This window comes from Alligator sinensis, unplaced genomic scaffold (assembly GCF_000455745.1).
Source record: "Alligator sinensis unplaced genomic scaffold, ASM45574v1 scaffold289_1, whole genome shotgun sequence".
In the NCBI taxonomy this organism is placed as follows: domain Eukaryota; kingdom Metazoa; phylum Chordata; order Crocodylia; family Alligatoridae; genus Alligator; species Alligator sinensis.
The window spans coordinates 3,963,333-3,981,628 of NW_005841881.1; the positions used below are offsets into that span (position 1 = coordinate 3,963,333).

An 18,296-nucleotide genomic window follows, 5' to 3' on the forward strand; every position below is an offset into this window, starting at 1 on the left:
ACCCTTAATTTGAATTGAAATTTGATTCACACTATGCGATGTGAATCAGTTAACATGGTTTAGAAAACACTGAGCATGTCTACAAATGGCCTTAGTCAGTTTCTAGCAGTAATCACAAAACATTACCTATCTTGCTGTTGTCATTTGTCAGGGTTTTCTGTATGCATTATAAATGAGGTAATCGGCCGGGGCATCTGAAGGAGGATAAGGCAGTACTACACACACAAAAGAATGGCCATGTAGTATCTGGCTACATTGTTGTGCATGGATTAGATGAAGAGTAAAGATTCCCCCATAACACTGGGAGGGGGGGAAGGAGGGGGAGAATGTCTTGTGAATCCTTGCACATCCGGAAAAAGAAAGAAACAACCCTACTAGCAGGCTGAACAGTAAAGGTTTTCTAACCTCAAGTTAGCGTAGAGATCCATTTTCATATGTGGCCTAGTTTGGGCTCAGACGCACTGTAGGTCCAGTAGGAATGTGTTCCTGAAGCCAAGGCCCACGTTGGGAATGGCTGGCCCCCAGCTCTGAGTACTAAGAGAGTGCAATTGAAACATCTTCTAAATAGAGAAAACAAATAAAGAATGACCTGAACCTCCGATCCTCACTTGACTCCCTAGAATGGTGTAACAATATAAGTTCAGTGAATCTGTTAAAATAATAATGTCTCATTTTTCACATCTCTGCTACTTGGTCCTGGCAGGACTGGAACTAGAAACGCTAAGATTCTGTGAGAATGGCTTTTCCTCTACTTTTTTTCTAACCTCATCAGAAGATGGGAGAAATGGAAAGATTTTTTGTAAGATTTCCAGCTCGTTTTTCCTGGTTCAGATGAGAAACTTAATCTTAGGTTGGGGATTATCATGATGGAGTTAAGGTTGAGAACCACTTTCTGTTTCATGGTAGTCTAGTCTAGGGCATCTAAAATATGCATGCTTATTTTGATTCCTCTGAAATAAAGTGCATTTCACTGGGGCTCAGTAAAGACTTTTTCTTCCCATTTCTCCATATGCTCCTGCTAACAATAGAGAGCAAATAATGGCTCAGTCCCCAAATGGTCTCAATCACTAACTCTTTATTACAGCTGGTGCATAGTAGGCCTGTGCAAAGCAGCCAGTATTTGTTTTGGATTCAGATTCGGACGATTCCAGGGACAGTGATTCGATTCGGTGATTCAAATCACTGTCCCAAATCAACACAGGCCCATCCCCCACCCACTCTCCTAGCCCCGTCAATGGCTGCCCTGCCCGCCGCAATTCCTGGCACTTTGAAAAGAAAAAAAAAAAAACCCTAACTCCCCAGATGCTGCTGGGTGGTGGTGCTGGGGGGGGGGTGATCCCTGCTGCCCCACACTGCCCCATGCCCAACTCCCACCCACTCCCTCAGGCAACCTATGGCTGCCCCAGCTCCAGCCCTTTAAGAAAAAAACAAACAACCCCCCCCAAAACTTACCGGTTCCTGCCCAGTGGGGGGGGAGCAATCCCCACCACCTCCCATTGCCTCATGCTGCAGGGGGAGGGAGGCTCTGCATGAACCCCACAAATCCCCGAGGCTGCTGCAGAAGCCAGTAAGTTTCCATGCAGGATGGGACACTGTGGGGCAGCGGGGATTGCTGCCCCACCCAGCAGCAGCACCCAGTGAGTAGGGGCTTTTTTTTAAAGCACTGGGAGCTAGGGTGAGCGGGGCAGCCATGGAGGGGTGAGGGACTGGGGAAGCGGAGGAGGGTTGGCAGGGGACGGGGCCTGGCAGGGTCCCCCCATGCTACCCTCTCCCTTATTCCAGCCTCCCCTCCCCCGCCCCTTACTTACCAGCCCCGAGTCCAGCTCCAGCTCCCTGCTGCAGCGGGCAGGGACTGCCTGAATCATTGAAGCTCCCAATCAATTCAGAGAGCTTTGAATCAATTTGGACCTTTTTATTCCCTTTTAATTTATCTCCTGATTCAATTCAGATCTGGAGATTTGGCCACTGAATCGAGCTGATCTCCTCTGAGTCGAAGCAGCACCTGAAGCTTCGCACAGTCCATCAATGCTTTCAGAAACCAAAACTAAAACTAGTATTCAAAAGAGTTTGGTCATACAAACAGGCCAAAGCCTAATGCTTACAAGTCAAAGACACTGCATTGTGTACATGTAGGCTAGGTAGCCAAAAAAACATTTCTATCCTCTTGGTTGTGAGTTGGGTGGTTCAAATGACATGTGGAAGTCATTCAATTTGACCTACATGCACAGAGCCACACGTAGTTCAAGTTCAACCCATAACAGAAATGTGAAGGGGTAAAAATGAGAAAGGCATGTTTCTATAAACTGTCTCCATCAAAGGGGATTTGATTTTGGAACATGTAATCTGAGCTCAGCAGAACAAAAATCCCAAGGCTCTCAAACTGTTTTTGAAAAGAAAATACATTATACATGTAAGTACTTGTGGAGGAAGAAGGGGTGTTAAGCGATGGGAGAGAGTTTTGGGGTTATGGTGAACAGAGTAATGGTCTTTAAGGGACAGCGAAGAGGGATTCAGGTCAACAAGTGGAAACAGAGGGAGTGAGAGGGAGGAGCTGAGATGTAACATGGGGTTAGGTGGCAGGGAAAATGTGGAGCATTAGAGCCAAGGGTATATCAACTCCTTGTTCTTCTTGTGTGTGTGTGTACTGAGATCAGTGGGCCTTTGAGAGGGATATGAACTCCTCTCCTTGTTCTGTCTCACTCAGCAAGGATCTGAGGTGCTACTTGTCTTTCTGGGTGTGTTCTGAACTGATCTCCCCACTACTAGGTGGGATCTCAAAGCTGGGGGTGGGGGGATCTGTGCCTCTTCCTTTTCTGCCTCCCACATAAGTTGGCATCTGAGGGGGTCTTTTATACCCTTTGCATGAGCCAGTATTTGGAGAAGCTCTGTTCCCCTGCAAGCCCTGAGCTATTCTGATTGCCTACTAGGATCTGAGGAAATCCAGTTCCTCTTTGTGAGGACCTGGGAATGGGGATACTGAAAGCATGCACTATGAATGCAGTGCTGAGGCTGAGGCAAATAGTCATATCCGAGGATCCTGGTTTTCTCTGATTAAAACCCCCAAAATCTATGATTAAAATGAAACACCACTGTATATAGCTCCACTGGCTCCCTCCCCAGCCAGACTTACCTGCAGAAGCTGCTCTCCAGGCTGCCTGCACATGGTGCTCCCTGCTTCACCGCTCTCCTCCAGCTCCCCTCAACCCCTTGCAGGCTGAAACTCTACCAGCCTGCAGAGAGCTCTTTGCAAAAGTAGAAAATCTATGTGTTTCTCTGTTAAAATGAGAAATCTGTATTTTTCTAAGTTAAGTGCTGTAAAATTAACATGCTTACATAGACTGGCTTGATATTTGGTATGTTTCATGTGAATGTGGGGTATGGTTAGGGGGCCACATTTGGGGTAATTTGAGCTAGGGGCGGACATTTGGCTCTCTCTGCAACCCCAAAAAATATTTTGTAGGGATTAGAGTTTGTACCAATTTTTTTGTGCACGCCTGGGGTATCAAACATGGAATCAGCCTGGCATTCCACAAAGAAATAAGCTTAGCAGACAGAGCCATCTGGGGCTTGGGGCATGTCAGCCTGTGTGGGGCCTGTGTGGGGCCGGAGCACAGAGCAGTGGGGGAGAGGGGGAAGAGGCGGGCAAACAGCCAGAGCATGAAGCCAGTGCCACACAGCAGCCACATGGAGTGGTGGAGCCATTGGCGAGGCATGTATGGCACTGTTTGGGGGGCCCCTCAAAGCCTGGGGTGGTTGCCTTGATTTGCACCCCACAAGGGACAGCTCTGTTAGCAGATATATATGAGGCAAGAAGGAAATCAGTGATGACGTGTAGGGGTGCGCAGGAGTGCACGTGTACCCCCTGAGAGTGCAAGTGTACCCCTGACAGGCAGTGTTCCCTGCTTAGGCAATGAGCAGGGGGGCAGGCAGGAGTGCTGGTGCCCCCCTGAGAGCATCAGTCGGGGAGTGGGAGTACCAGAAGAAGCACCCCTGCCCTTCCAGGTCTGCCACTGGCACTTCCGGGTCGGTGACTGGACACTGTGGGGGCAAGTGTACCCACTGACTCAGTAGGCACCAGTCGCCCATGAAGTAAAGGCTCTCTTTCCTCTGTGTGCGTCTGAGCCCCATACCCTGTTCCCTAAAGTGGGAGCCATAGCCTTTGCTGGCCTTGCTCTTCTGGGTGGGATCTGAGCATGTTCCAGCCCCTCTAGCATATCAGAACTGCTCTTTCTGTTCTCCATGTAGGCTGGGATTGGGATAGGTATAGTGATGGTAATCCATATGTTAACCCCTGAAACTAGAAAATGTAATGCTAAAATATGTACCATCTCTGCACGTGGTGGGGAAATTGGCTAGAGGATTTGAGGAGGAACCTAGTATGGATATGGAGGCTGACTGGATAGGCCAGGACATGGTGGAAGAGATCTAGCTGAATCTGGACCAGAGAGCCCATGTGGGAGTCATAGGGGTGATTTAGGACTTTGGCTCAGTGTACAGCTTTGGTTACATCAGGAGTGTAATACAGCCTATAGCCCAGATCTGGCCTGCCAACTGATTGGATCTGGCCCATGGGGGTTTCCCGCCAATTGATTCAGTCTGGTCCATGGCTGCCCCCACCGTGTTCCACGTGGGCCTGAGCCCAGTCCAAGGCAGCCTGCACTGTGCTCCAGCCCACACCTGCTGGCCTGGCCCTGGCCAGCACACACAACTTCCAGTGGGGCTGCTCCCAGTGTGGCTGCGGCCACCTGGGTGCTGCTCCACACCCCTCAGATCCAGCCGCTCCTCCTACTCCTGCTATGCCACTCCTATCTGGGAGGAAACTTCAACAGGGTGGCTCCTGCCCTGGCATGCAGGGCTCTGGCTCCAGCTTCCAGGTGCCTTCCATCCACTTGGCTAACCATTCTGGTGGAGTGGGTGGAAGGCAGCTGGGAGTTTCATCCAGGCGGTTCCTGCCCCGGTGCCTGGGACTCTGGCTCCAGCTCCTGGCTGCCTTCCACCCACTCCTAGATTTCATACACATTAGGGGCTGAATGGGACCTTGTGAGATCATCAAGTCCAGCCCCCCTGCCAGAGGCAGGAAGTCTGCAGGGATCAGATGATCCCAGGAAGATAAACATTCAAATGCTTTTTGAATGAGTCCAGAGCAGGTGCTTGCACCACCTCTGGGGGGAGTCTGTTCCAGACCTTGGACACTTGGACTGTAAAGTTCTTCCTTATATCAAGTCTGACTCGGCCTTCTAGAATTTTGTGGCCATTAGACCTAGTTATCCCTTGGGGAGACCTAGTAAACAACTGTTCTCCCAGATCCTGATGCACCCCTCTTATGTACTGATAGGCAGCCACCAAGTCCCCCCTGAGCCTTCTTCTCTTCAGACTGAAGACAGTCCCATGTCCCTCAGCCTCTCTTTGTAAGGCTTGCTCTCTTGGCCTTTGATCATACAGGTGCCTCTTCTTGGACTCTCTCGAACTTTTCCACATCCCTCCTGAAGTGGGGGGCCCAGAACTAGATGCAGCACTCCAGCTTCTGCCAGCCAATGTGGCCCTCCCTCCCACATCTCCTTCTTCCCTGGGGGGTGCCCATGGCAAGATGGGAGCCCAGGAAGGGTGGACTAGGAATGCTTTGAATACAGAGGCAGATGGTCCCATTGCAAGGGGAAGTGGGGGAAGGGGCCAAAACACTTCCTTGGCTAAACAGAAAAATCCAGGGGAGCCTAAGGGCAAAAAAAGAGGTATATAGGCAGTGGAAGCAGGGGGAAGCTATCAAGGAGGAGTATATCTACTTGGCCTGCACTTGCAGGGAGGTAGTTAGAAAGGCCAAAGCAACTATGGAGCTGAGGCCGGCAACACAAATTCAAGACAAGAATGTCTTTTTTTAGGTATGAAGGGAGTAAAAGGAAGGTGCAGGGCAGCATAGGACCACTGTGGTGGGCCAGTAGGGATGCTCCTGTGCTAAGCCACCCATCTCACTGTGCCAGACCACTTTCCAGGCTCTGAGTGCCCCCCGGAGGTGCCTCACGTGTGGCCAACCCCCCCTTCCTGGAGCACACCCGCTAGCCTGGGGGTATTGCTGCCACCACCCAGGGACGGGCTTGATCCTGGCATGGTGCCCCCTGGGAAATACAGGCCTACTAGCTCTTGAGGGTACTTGACTCATTTCAAGAACTTGGGATGCTTCCCTCAGTTAGAAGCACAAGTAGTGGTCCCTTTGCTCGCCCGAGCCAAGGGGACCCCAAGGCATAATCTAGCCCCTCTCCCAATAAGTCTCCCATGCTAGGTACAAAGGAGAACTTTATTGGTTACAAGGAGTAGGGTTGGATTAGGGTACAGAGTGGAGTAGTATCAGAGAAATCCCATAGAGCAAACAGGATGGCTGGGGTAGCCTTTGATCACACATCTGAGTTACTGCAAGCTATATATCTAGTTAGATCTCAGGTAACTTACTTACGAGTATCATCCAGAGGCAGGTGGAGATTCCCTCTGGAGGCAGGCAGTTCATTGATCATGAGTTTCCAGAGACAGCAAGTTTCAGATGGTCCAGCTCTTCTCTCTGAGTTTTCATGATGGATATCCTCCCCCCTCCTCCTGGGCAGTCCTTAACTTATATAGCCCTTATGACCTCATTTACCTGGTCCAATGGAGGCCAGCACCTGTAGGCTGTCAGCTAACCAATTTGAAATGCATCACTGGTTGCTGGACAGACTGGCAGTCTCTAGTCCACTAGGGAGCCCAAGCCCCTTACCCAGGTATGTGATGCCAGTTGTGCAGGCAGAGGGAACAGGTTTCCCCTCTCCCTCAGGAATGTATTCAGCTCAGGTTACCTAAAGAGATAGGGTAGGGTGTATATCCTCTGCAGGGCCCATACTAACTAAATTGTCACACAGCAGAGTTTTTGGGGAGAAACAGAGGTGGTCTTCTGCCGCAACGCCTACTGAACAAGCAGGAGCAATTGGTGATGGACAGGGGGGACAAGGCTGAGCTCTTCAATGAGTTTTTTGCCTCAGTGTTCCTGAACAAGGCTCAAGATAAGTCTCCTAACAGGTTCTAGGATGGGCATCAGAGGATACCAGCCTACCAACTATTGATGCTGACTTGGTGCAGAGTCACTTGGATGGACTGGATGTGTTTAAGTCAGCAGGCCCAGATGAACTGCATGCGAGAGTACTGAAGGAATTGGCCAGTGTCATAGCAGAACAAATGGCATGGCTGTTTGAGTGCTTGTGCTCAGGTCAGGGTCCGGAGGATGGGAAAAGGGCCAATGTGGTCCCTATTTTCAAGAATGGGAGGAAGGAGGATCCAAGTAATTATAGGCCAGTCAGTCATACCTCCATCCTTGGAAAAGTCTTTGAAAAGATTATTAAGGATCATATTTGTGTGAGTCCAGTGGGAAAAAAAATGCAGCAGGGCTTCTTGTCAGCTCCAGAGGGGCAGGATAAGGTTAAGTTGGTGTGTATCTTAACTCTTTGTTTCCTAGTTTTCAGAAGTTTCCATTGTGCCATATTCAATATTATGGAAGGGCCTGAGCTACTGTAAGTCTAAGTTTTGTCATTACATTTTTAAACATACATTCCTCCTGAGAGATGTTGGTTGCTAGTCATTTTGGAATGAATTGTATTAGCCCATTTGACCCAAGCAGTTAGCCAAAATCTGTGAGTTACTTCAGTTAGGAGGAAATATTGATAATAAGAATTGGATATTGTGATGCTGCCCTGTTTTCTTGCAAAGAATATATAATATCCTGCTTTCCTGATCTTAGGAAAGGTCAAACCGGAGGTGTGGGGCTTGGTTTCTGTTGCTTTTTGGTGTACAGAACCTCAAATAGGATGATAACACTGTTTCTCTTTCGCATAGATTTTCTACCTCGCCTGCAAAGCACAGATCCACAACTACATAGCTCAAATCTCCTTAATTTGACATGGAAAGTAGGAGCTGAAAATAACATTGTAACTGATCCAGGGTTTGAGCAGTTTGGTAATTAGCAGTGTTTATACTCAACAGTGGAAATGAGTGTATACAATTGCTGAAAATTCTGCTCCTGTTTATGCAGAATTGAGTCTTGGCTGGACAAATGCATTTGGCTTTGCTGCTAAGTTTCAGTCAGTATTGTATATTGGTGTTTCAGAGGTGCTGAGGGAGTTTTGAGCTGTGACAGGAGTTAGATTCATGTCCTTCTTAGCTGGTAGAAGTTAGTAGGGAGATACTGGAACCATTATAAAATTACAGAACATAGATCTGAAAGAGGCCTTGAGAGATCATTTAATCCAACCTTTCAGAGCCTGTCACCTGCATGACTTCCAGAGCCAGAATTAGGGTAGTGTAGCACAAGGCAGTATTACCCAAGTAACTTTGTACTCTCCTTCCAAACAGAAAGTTATATATATGTGTTAGTCCAGTGCTACCTTTTAGCAGAACTAGACAGCCTGCTCACAATGCTGCACTAAGACAGCTATAGTGCTTCCTAGCAGAGAGGTGGCATCTCTGTATAGTGCTGCTTGAGGAATGTTCAGGTTGGTCAATCAACCCATAATCCATTTGTGGCCTACACATGGACTGTAGACACCTGGTTGTGAACCACTGATCTAATCCATCTCCCTGCCAAAGGCAGGATCAGATACAGCTAAGCAATTCCTGACAGGTATTTGTCTACTATGTTTTTAAAATTTCAAACTATTGGACATTCTACAAACTCCCTAGATAATTCATTCTTGTGTTTTCCAAAATCTAATCTAAAGGCTCAGGCAGAAGTGCAGCTCCCCAGTCTAACTCATTGCGCTTTACAGAAAGTGTCATGAGTTAGACCATTCCTCCAGACCAAATAGATGTTAGCTGTTAGGTCAGGAGCAAGGTTCCCTCTAAGGTGCACACATGCAAGGCTGCGCACAAGTAAAAGGCTGGCCGCACACAAACTTTTTTAGGCCACACATCTGCTGAGAGAGGAGCTGGGCTGTGGCGTGGGACACAGAAGGTAAGCTCCTCCCCGAGGCGAAGCAGAGGCAGAGGTGGGAGCCTGGTGTGGGCTCCCCCGGCTCCAGAGAACTGCTCCGCCCCCCCCACTTCACCTCAGGGAGTGAGGAGGCACGTGGCATCAGGGCCGGGGAATGGAGCAGTTCCCCAGAGCCAGCAGAGCCCGCGCCAGGCCCCAGCCCCCAGGCCTCCTCACTCCCTGAAGTGAAGTGAGGGAGTGGAGCAGTGTCCCAGAGCCTTTGCTAGCCTGCACCAGGCCCCAAGCCCCCGGCCCCCAGGCCCTTCTCCCAGCCCCCCCCAGCCCCCATACTTAATATGTAAATATTATATTTACATTTTATAAGAAAGGAATTTAAAAAGAATAGCAACAAGGATGTGCCTATGTACTACAGGACTTAGAAACAGTCAATACTTTGTACCACAAGGCAAAAATCAAAGCCCTAGCTTCATGCCTTGCCTGACAGAAATCTGTCTAGTTAGACACCTGCCAGATTGAATTTTAAACATTACAACCTTCCAAAACTGTCTTTCAGAATATTTTTTTCATGCTTGGTCTTTACTTGAAGATAATGTTTTGTTTTTTCAAAGTTTCAGCAAAAATAGCTCAGCTGCTTTGCAGCATGAGAATGGAGGGAGAGACGCTTCCCATTAAAAACACATTCTAATAAATTCCTGAACATTATTTTATAAAAGCAGGCATATAGCTGAAATGGTTGATATTAAAGATGAAACTTGACATGGAAATAACTCTCAAAGGACATATCTACACATGCTATTAGTGTGCATGAATAAATTACAGCTTATTGCTCCAGAGTTTTGCTTCCTGGTGCTGAATTCCCACATGCACCCAGGAGCACAGCACATTGAGCCAAGTTGCAGCAGCCCCAGCTGGCAGGGGGCCTGAAGCAGCGCCCTCACAGACTGAAGTGGTACGCTCACGGACCGAAGCGGCACGCTCATGGTCCACTACTCCTTAGAGGGAACATTGGTCATAAGGGTTGGGGATCAAGCTCCAATTTGGAGCCGATCCAGGGAGACAGGTTGTCTCTGTAGCCTCTTCCCCTAGTTCTGTCCCCCCTCTTCCAGCCCCTGGTGCTGTCCCAGGATAGGAGGGGGAAAAGACAGTGAAGGGATCCCAGGTCTATTCTGGGGTTTCCCTAGCCTGTGCTGGAGTGGGGTGGGTGGATTGGAGCCCCCGCACCTCGTGGAAGGAGAAGTAGCTCAAATCCATCCACCCTACCCCACTCTAGCACAGGCCAGGTGTCCTCCAGAATGAGCTCCCTCTGCTGTCTTCCCCTCTCCCATTCTGAAACCAGTGCCAGGAGCGTCAGCTCAGCTCTGGTCCAGGCGAGCACAGACACAAGTTAATGAATTTGCTCTGCTTTGGACTGCCTTCATCTGAACCCTCATATAATGAGGGTTCAGATTGTTATGGGATTGAACCTTTTTAAGGTGCTCAACAGCTGTGTGCTTGTGTTATGTCATGGCTGTAGAGCACTTTCAGGGCCAGATTGGGCAACAATTGTCACTTCTGTCTGCACTTTAAATATCCCTTATAATTTAAACCCACGATTTTTGGTCCTATCCCCAGTGGGCATGGAAAAACGTTTATAAACTACCTTCTTGAAGGTTTTATATTTTTGAAGACTATTGTCATACTTGCCCTAGACAAGATTGAAAAAATTAAGTTATTTTAAAATGGCTTCTCATAGGTCATGTTTTCCACACCCCTGTTCATTTTTGTTACTCTCCTTTGGATACTCTCCAGTTTACCCACATCTTTCTTGAAACATGGACATAATATTATAGCTAAGGCCTTACAAGTGCTGAGTAAAGTAGAAGGATTGCTCAGCATGTCTTGTGTAAAGTACTCTCTTTTATACATTGTGCTGTGGTATTTGCTTTTTTGAAATAGTATGAAATTGCTGCCTCATGTTCAATCTGTGATCTACTATAATCCCAGATCCTTCTTATACAGAACTGCTGCCTAACCAGTTGTTCTGTACCTTGTATTTGTCAAGCTGGTTAGTCCTACCTAAGTGTTGCACTTTGCTCTTGTCCTTACTGGGTTGCAACCTATTAATTTCAGACCACTTCTCCTATTTCAAAGTTCACTTTTTCATTCTAATTCTGTCTTTTCATTCTAAAGTGCTTGCAACATCCTCTTCTTACCCCTCCCTCCTCTTTCCCCACTTCGGTGACAACTGCAATTTTTAGAAGAATATTATCCTATTTATTCTGTCACCTAAGTCATGAAACCATTGAATAATACCAGACCCTGTGAAGCTCCACTTCAAAGATTCAGTTTGGGAGTGAAGAGTTGATAACTCTGAGTAGTTTTCCAACCAGCTGTGCATCCACTTTACAATAGTTTTATCTAAATGATATTTCCTTTGCTTGCTTATGAGAATGTTGTGTGTCCAAAACCTTACGGAAATCTTTATATATCACACTTACTGCTACCCCCTTGTTCACAAGAACCATATCCTTGTTTTAGAGGGAAACTGGGTTGGATTGACATGATTTGTTCTTGATAAATCCATGTTGGCTGTTACTTATCACCTAGTTATCTTCTAGCTTCTTACAAATAGAATGTTTGATTATTTGTTCTAGTATCTTTCCTGGAATTGAAGTTGGGCTGATTGGCCTACGGTTCCTGGTTCTTCCTTTTTCCTTCTGTTTTAAAGATAGCTACTATATTTGCCATTTTCCATTCTTTTGGAGCCTTACCTGTCCTCAACAAGTTCTTAAAGATAATTGCTAATGGCTCTGTGATTGCTTCAGCCAGTTCTCTAAGTACCCTAGGGCAAATTTTATCAACCTCAGTGGTTTGAAAATATCTGACTTAGTCTAAGTAGGGAAGGAACAGATTAGAAACTATTCTAGCCTGAGTTCTTGTGCCCTTGTCACTGATGCTAATTGTGTTTAGCCACTTGATCAAAGTTAACCTTTTTAGTGAAGACTGAAGCAAAAGAAGCCTTGGATACTGGCTTTTTGTCATTTTCCTATGCTAATATTCCCTTTTTATTGAGTTGTGAATCACCTGTTTCCTTGCATTGCCTCTCATTGCTAATGTACTTAGGGACCATTGACTTGTTACCTTTTATGTTTCTTGACAAGTTGTATCTCAATTTGTGCTTTCTGATTTTGTCCCTACATGCTTGTGCTATACCTTTATACTTATCCTTAGTAATTTGATCTAGTTTCCATTTTGATGTATGATTCTTTCTGAAATTAATTGAATATCTCAACATTTAGTCTAGTTGGCCTTTTACTACATTACTATACCTTCTGTCTTTCCTGCACATTAGGGTAATATTTGGAGTTTATTTTTAAATGTCTCTAATCTAGAGGAAAATACTTGTTGGACTCTTACTCAAGAAGCCATCTCTAAACTAGGGTTGGGTATTAGATTGGTGAAATAAAGTTTGGTCAATTGACTGGTCAAATATCGGTCAAAATAGTAAAAAAATTATTGCTAATGGGCCCAAATAATACCCAGAAGAATCATTTAAAAAAAATCATATTTCTGTCAAGAAAACTATGACAAAAATGTAGCGGGGGGGGGGGTTTGTAAAATTGCTGTAGTCTTTGACTGGTTAAAAAATAAATATTGTCAGTTGACTGGTTAATAGATGAGATTTGACCAGTCAATTGATTGGCTTGCCAACCCTACTCCAAAGTCTCCAATTATCTCCCTGTTTTGAATTATCTTCCTGTTCTGTCTTTAAAAAAAGGTTAGTGAGAAGGTGGTGGCAGGGTGATTCCAGTAATACTAGGATCCCTTTGGTCTTTTTGACATAATCAAGTAGAACTTTGATCATGCATCATATAGTGACTGTGGTGGTTATGATAGGGTGGCCATCATAGAGGACAGTCCGGTTGTCCTCTGTCATCTACTGACGCCTTTATGTAATAGAGGACATAAAGGCGTCAGGTTTCATATCAATAGAGGACAGAGTTGCAGAAAACCGGAATGTCCTCTATGATGGCCACCCTAGTTATGAACCCTCTCAGTGATAGAGTAGCTACACTTTTTCAGATTTGTTGGATACTTTCAATACAAGTGACCACAAGATGGCACTGGCCTGCATACAGACCCTGGTATCAGGCAAATAGTCATTCCTGAATACCTCCAGTCTTTCCTCCTGAGCATTCCTCTAGGACAGGGGTGTCAAGCTTGCCCAGCCCTTGGGCAGGGTCTGGATTACAAGTATCTTTGCAGACTAGTTCTGGACTGCAACGAGCCTTGCAGGTCAGATCTGGACCCGCTACCTGTTTCTTGTCTGCCCACTGCCAAGACACATCCCCACTAAGGCTTCATACCGCAGATTTCAGCAGTTGCCCCTAAATTCCTGGGCACTCCAGGAGTTCTGTGGATCCGGTGAAATAGCTCTGTGGATAGAATCCAGCCTGTGGCCATATGTCAAGACCCTAGCCATAGGGTAATGCTGTGTGTTCCTGTAGCAATTTCTCACACAAGAATAGTTGATTTCTTACCTGAGAAACGGAGAAAATAATTCTATCTGGTTACTTCTCTTCCCGCTTACCTCTTTGAATGTTGGTTGCCATTCTAAACTGTATACTCTCTGGTCAAGTTGCCATGTCTTTTTTTTTAAGTGCTTGTTCAGCACCCAGGACAATGAACTCTGCAATGTGAGGAAATAGCCTGCAAAGGAAATAGTTAATACTGATATATTTGTGAGCTTTTAATTGCTTTTACTCGCATACACCTAGGAAGGTTATTGTACTCATTTAAAAAATGCCAATTATAAATAAAGAAAGATGAAGCGTGAAGATACTAAGTGGTCTGTGGGTTCTTTTCACTAACAAATCTATTAATTTTTAACATAGGTTCTGGTTGTTAAAGTCAGTCTTAGCTTCTTTGCTCGCCTTTACCTAGCAGATATTATCAATGTTCAATATAAATAAATTGAAGGAGCTGTGTGTGCATTATGTGTACCCAGTTTAATAAATAATAATGACTGATATTTATAACAACATCCCAGACATCCCCAAATGTTCTACCAACAGGATACCGTACAAAGCAATTCATCCTTTGTCACCCTTCCCAACTAAAATGCAGCCATCTCCGAGTTAAAGGCATCATTCATTTACATGTGCACAGAAATACAGAATAGGCTGTGAAGAATCCTACACCCAACTGAGGTATAATGACCTGGATTAGACTGGCCATGACTTGACTCTGCTATGCCTTTAATACTTGGCACTAAATGCTGGTGAGAGAGAGTTTCTCACCCAAATAATTTAAAATCTAAATAGACGGACAAGTCAAATGGTAGGAGGAACAAACTGTTATTTCCATTGTACAGATAGAGAAAGTATTTTACTTGAAAGTACACTCAGGAAGTATGGGATCGAGCTCAACTCGGATCTTCTGAGCCTTAATATGGTGCTTGTGCTGTAAAACTGCTCCATCTCATTCTTCTGAAAAGCACCATGCCACGAAAGTCCATAGATTTAATGTGAGCTGCAGGTCAGCATCTTTATTAATGTAGTGTCCACTGTAGTCTGGGAATAAAGTACAGAGAAATCAATAGATCAGAACAATACCACTGACTTTCAAAGGGAGGTCTGTGAAGTCCTTTTCAACCAGAAGAATGGTTGCTTCCATAGGAAGTTGTGAGAGTATTAAATATGAGAGAACAGCAGAGCTCCAGCTGGGCTATATAGGGCCTCCCTCAAAAAATGAAAACGGTAAATGAGTGGAAGTATATGAGGTAGGGACAGCACTATATTATTACCAGCTACACATCTGAAAAGAGACAGACCTGTATCGTTCATTTTGTATCACAAAGATTCTGTAGCATTGGTTGCAAATAATAGAGGTATGGAAAAAGGGGAAATGATAATAGATCATGAGAAGAAACTTTCATCTAATTAACCAGTTGCACGTAATCTTTGGGAACCACAAATAAAAATTCACTCTTCTGAAGTGTAACAGCACATCTTGTAAACCTGTTATATTTTTGTCTTTCAGCTAGAGCATGGGCTTAACACCCAAGAGTCCTAGATTCCATCTCTGGTTCTCTACAGACTATGTCACTTGCAGCGTATCATGTCACTTCTATGAGCCTGTCTTAACCCATAAACCAAGGTTGATGATAATACTGACCTCATAGGGCACTGTGATAATTAACATTTAAAAGTGCTTTGAGAACTTCAGAGGGAAGATGTTATTGGTATGCAAACTATTCATCATTTAGTATTTTCTGCTAATCTATTCAAGTTCCTTATTTTTATTTAAATTATTTTTAAGAGAGACAGTTAGCTGTTTGTCCATACTCATCTTTTTTTTTATCTATTTCTACCAATAACAGACTAAATTGCATTACATTTATGCAAGTTTATATACATTTATGTACTTCTGGGAAAGATTTGGTTCCATCCTGAGAGATGGGTAGTTTTTGTGGTCTTCAGCTGCTTCTATATTTTAACTAATATTTCATTTTAAAAGAAAACCATTTTACAGGTATAGAGTTAAATAGTGTGAAAGCTTTTTAAAAAAAATTACAAAGGTAGCAAATGGCATTTGAAAAAAAGATCAGTTTCTGAAGAACTAATCCAAGGTCTGAGTTCTTTGTGCATTTTGGTATGCCAAAAAGGAACTGAGGCTTGGACACAGATTCACCTCAGTTTTCACAAAAGTGATAAGTAAATACTGTGAAATTTTTGGATGTTCCACTTTTCCCAGAGAAATATAAGACCTTCAACTCTTTCAATGTTCAGAAGCTGAATCTGTTTTGAATCTATTCCAGCTAATTAAAAAAAGGGCGGGGCGGGCCGGGGAGGGAAATCTATGCTTCCAGGAATACAGTGCAAAGGTTTGGAAGCGTAGCAGAGATTAGATAAGTTTCATCTGTGTGAAACCCTTTCACCTTTGTGTAATTTCGCTTATATCATGAACTTCCAGTGTAAAGGTAACAAACTGATGTAATATTCTGAATGGGGTGAAGCAGCTTCATTTTCCTATTCCTATCTCACAAGGCAGGCTAATGTACCATGCTGACCCATATCCCAGAGGTCAGATAGTTATCATCCTCAGCATCAGCAACAAAAATAATTACAGCATTATGGTCAAAGTGTTTAACCTTTAAAAGCCCAAAACATCTCTCTGTTGCCACAGGTGCACGGGATCAAAACACCCATGTATAACATTTGGCAAGTTCATTCTTACTCCAAAGCCTTGTGTTGGAACCTACCATTGCTCTATTATAATATGAAAACTCATATGGGAAGAGCATTAGGGATGCAATAAATGAAGACATGAGATAAAATATTTAGCCCAGCAACTGTGAGTTGGAAGGGATTGTGCTGTTTGCTTTTTGGATGAGCTTCCCTCAGAAAAGGCTAATATTTAATCTTGTCTATTTATCAGGCAAATGTGATATATCACCTGGCTTTTGCTTCCAGATGCTTAAAAAAGCTCAGCAGTTTGCCTGCTTGCACTGAAACTTGAGTGCTGTCCAAAAGTTAAAATAAGACTCAGAAAACACTGTTAATTCTAGTTGGCCATGCCCTATGGGACAGGAACCAAAGCACCTAGTGCCCTACATTGTGACTATTGTTTGGCAGGCATTTCTTCCCAAAAGTTACAGCATTTTTGTTTCAGGTTTCCATGGGTCTGAGATGAGTCTGAGTCAGAATATTTAGAGATGCAGAAGCAAGATACCTAAAGAAAAAAACAAAAACAAGAAGGAAAATTACGATATTATTGAATAATACTTCATCAGCCAGTCTCCATCAAGCATTCCACTCAGTACAAAGGGCTCAGTGTATAAATAGGGATCCAGACTGGCACTGGCAAGAAAAGCGTGTAAGGCTATGTAGACAAAAACTGTTACAAACTATTAAGCATTAACCAAATGAATGCCCCCACTCCCTGATGACTCCTGACTCCCATTCTATACAGAGGAAATTGAGGCACACAGAAATTAAATTAACTTCTCTTATGCCCTCAATCAAAATAAAGCCAATGACAGAGCAGGCAATGGGATTCAGAAGAAGATTGCATCTGCCAGTTTGTTGCTTGCTGTCTCACATACCAGTGTCCTTCTGACACTCTCGTTGCCTTTACTAGCAAACAGAAGGAATGATATACTAAAGTATGTCTTGTGCCCAAAAGCTTGCCCAAAATCTCTCCCAACTATGCAGTTTGTCTAATAAAAAACACCCCCCAAAATCCTTGTCTCCTGCATACTAATGCATGACAGTTTTTATATGCAAGGGGGAAGGCAAGAAGTAGGCAGCAGAAACCCTTTTTTTGTAGGTTTGGGTGACCAAGTCAGTCAGCTTGACCAGCTCATGAGACCAACTGTTGTACCATAAGGAGACCCCAGGGGGCATGTTTATACCAATATCCTTGAGAGTTCTGCATGCTGGAGAAATGGCAATGATAAGTTGCCTTTGAAAGAGTTCATAAGGTATGGAAGGTGAAAATCTATATTGAAACCTTTAATTCTTCTTGTCCCACTATAAATACGGGATTTTTCCAACTTCTTCCAGATTTACTTTCTTACAGGGGTCCCACAAATAAAATAAATCTGATTACATGTGAGAGAACTCCAAATTTAGAAAGACAAGTTCTAAAAATTATGGTCAGATGCAAAGTAAACCTCTTTTTCTGCCATTGTATGGGGGTTTCTGAAAGTAATCCCCATCAGTGCTGTAAAAATGATTAGGCCTGTGTGAAGTGGCTAGTATTTGCTTTGGATTTGGATTCGGCTGATTCGGGGGACAGTGATTCGATTCGGTGATTCAAATCACTGTTCCAAATTGATTCAGCTGAATCTGATTCGGAGATTCAGCTGCTGCCAAATCTCCAAATTTCTGAATTAGCCAGGCCCATCCGCCCCAGCCGGGGGAGGCAATCCCTGCTGGCCCCCACTGCCCCACACTGCATGGGGGGGCTCTGCCATGAGCCCCCCAACCGCCCTATCCCAGCCTCCACATGGCTGCCCCGCCTGCTGTGGCTCCAGCCCTTTAAGGAAAAAAAAAAACCCAAAAACCCCTGGACTCACTGTTCCTGCCGGCAGGGAGTGATCTCCACTGCCCCATGCCACGTGGGGAGCTCTGCATGAGCCCCATGAAGCCCCAAGGCTGCTGCAGGAGCAGTGAGTCCCGGGGCTTTTCTCTATTTGTTTGTTTTTTCCTTAAAGGGCCGGAGCTGGCCCGGGCGGGACAGCTGGGGGGGAGTGAGGGGGTGTCAGGGGGCTTGTGCAGAGCCCCCCATGCAGCATGGGGCAGTGGGGGGTAGCAGGGATTGCCCCCTCACCTGTCAGCACCTGGTGAGCACTGGGGCTTGTTTTTAAAGC

General features: G+C 45.0%; 1 long non-coding RNA gene across 1 annotated transcript in view; it reads right to left on the reverse strand.

Annotated features, from left to right (window-relative positions):
* Positions 1–14,269: 14,269 nt before the first annotated feature.
* The window catches only part of LOC112549213, a 153,254-nt gene continuing 149,227 nt past the window's right edge, over positions 14,270–18,296 (reverse strand). The window contains exon 3 of the long non-coding RNA XR_003092573.1: positions 14,270–14,493. This is a non-coding gene — a long non-coding RNA (uncharacterized LOC112549213). The remainder of the gene's footprint in view (positions 14,494–18,296) is intronic.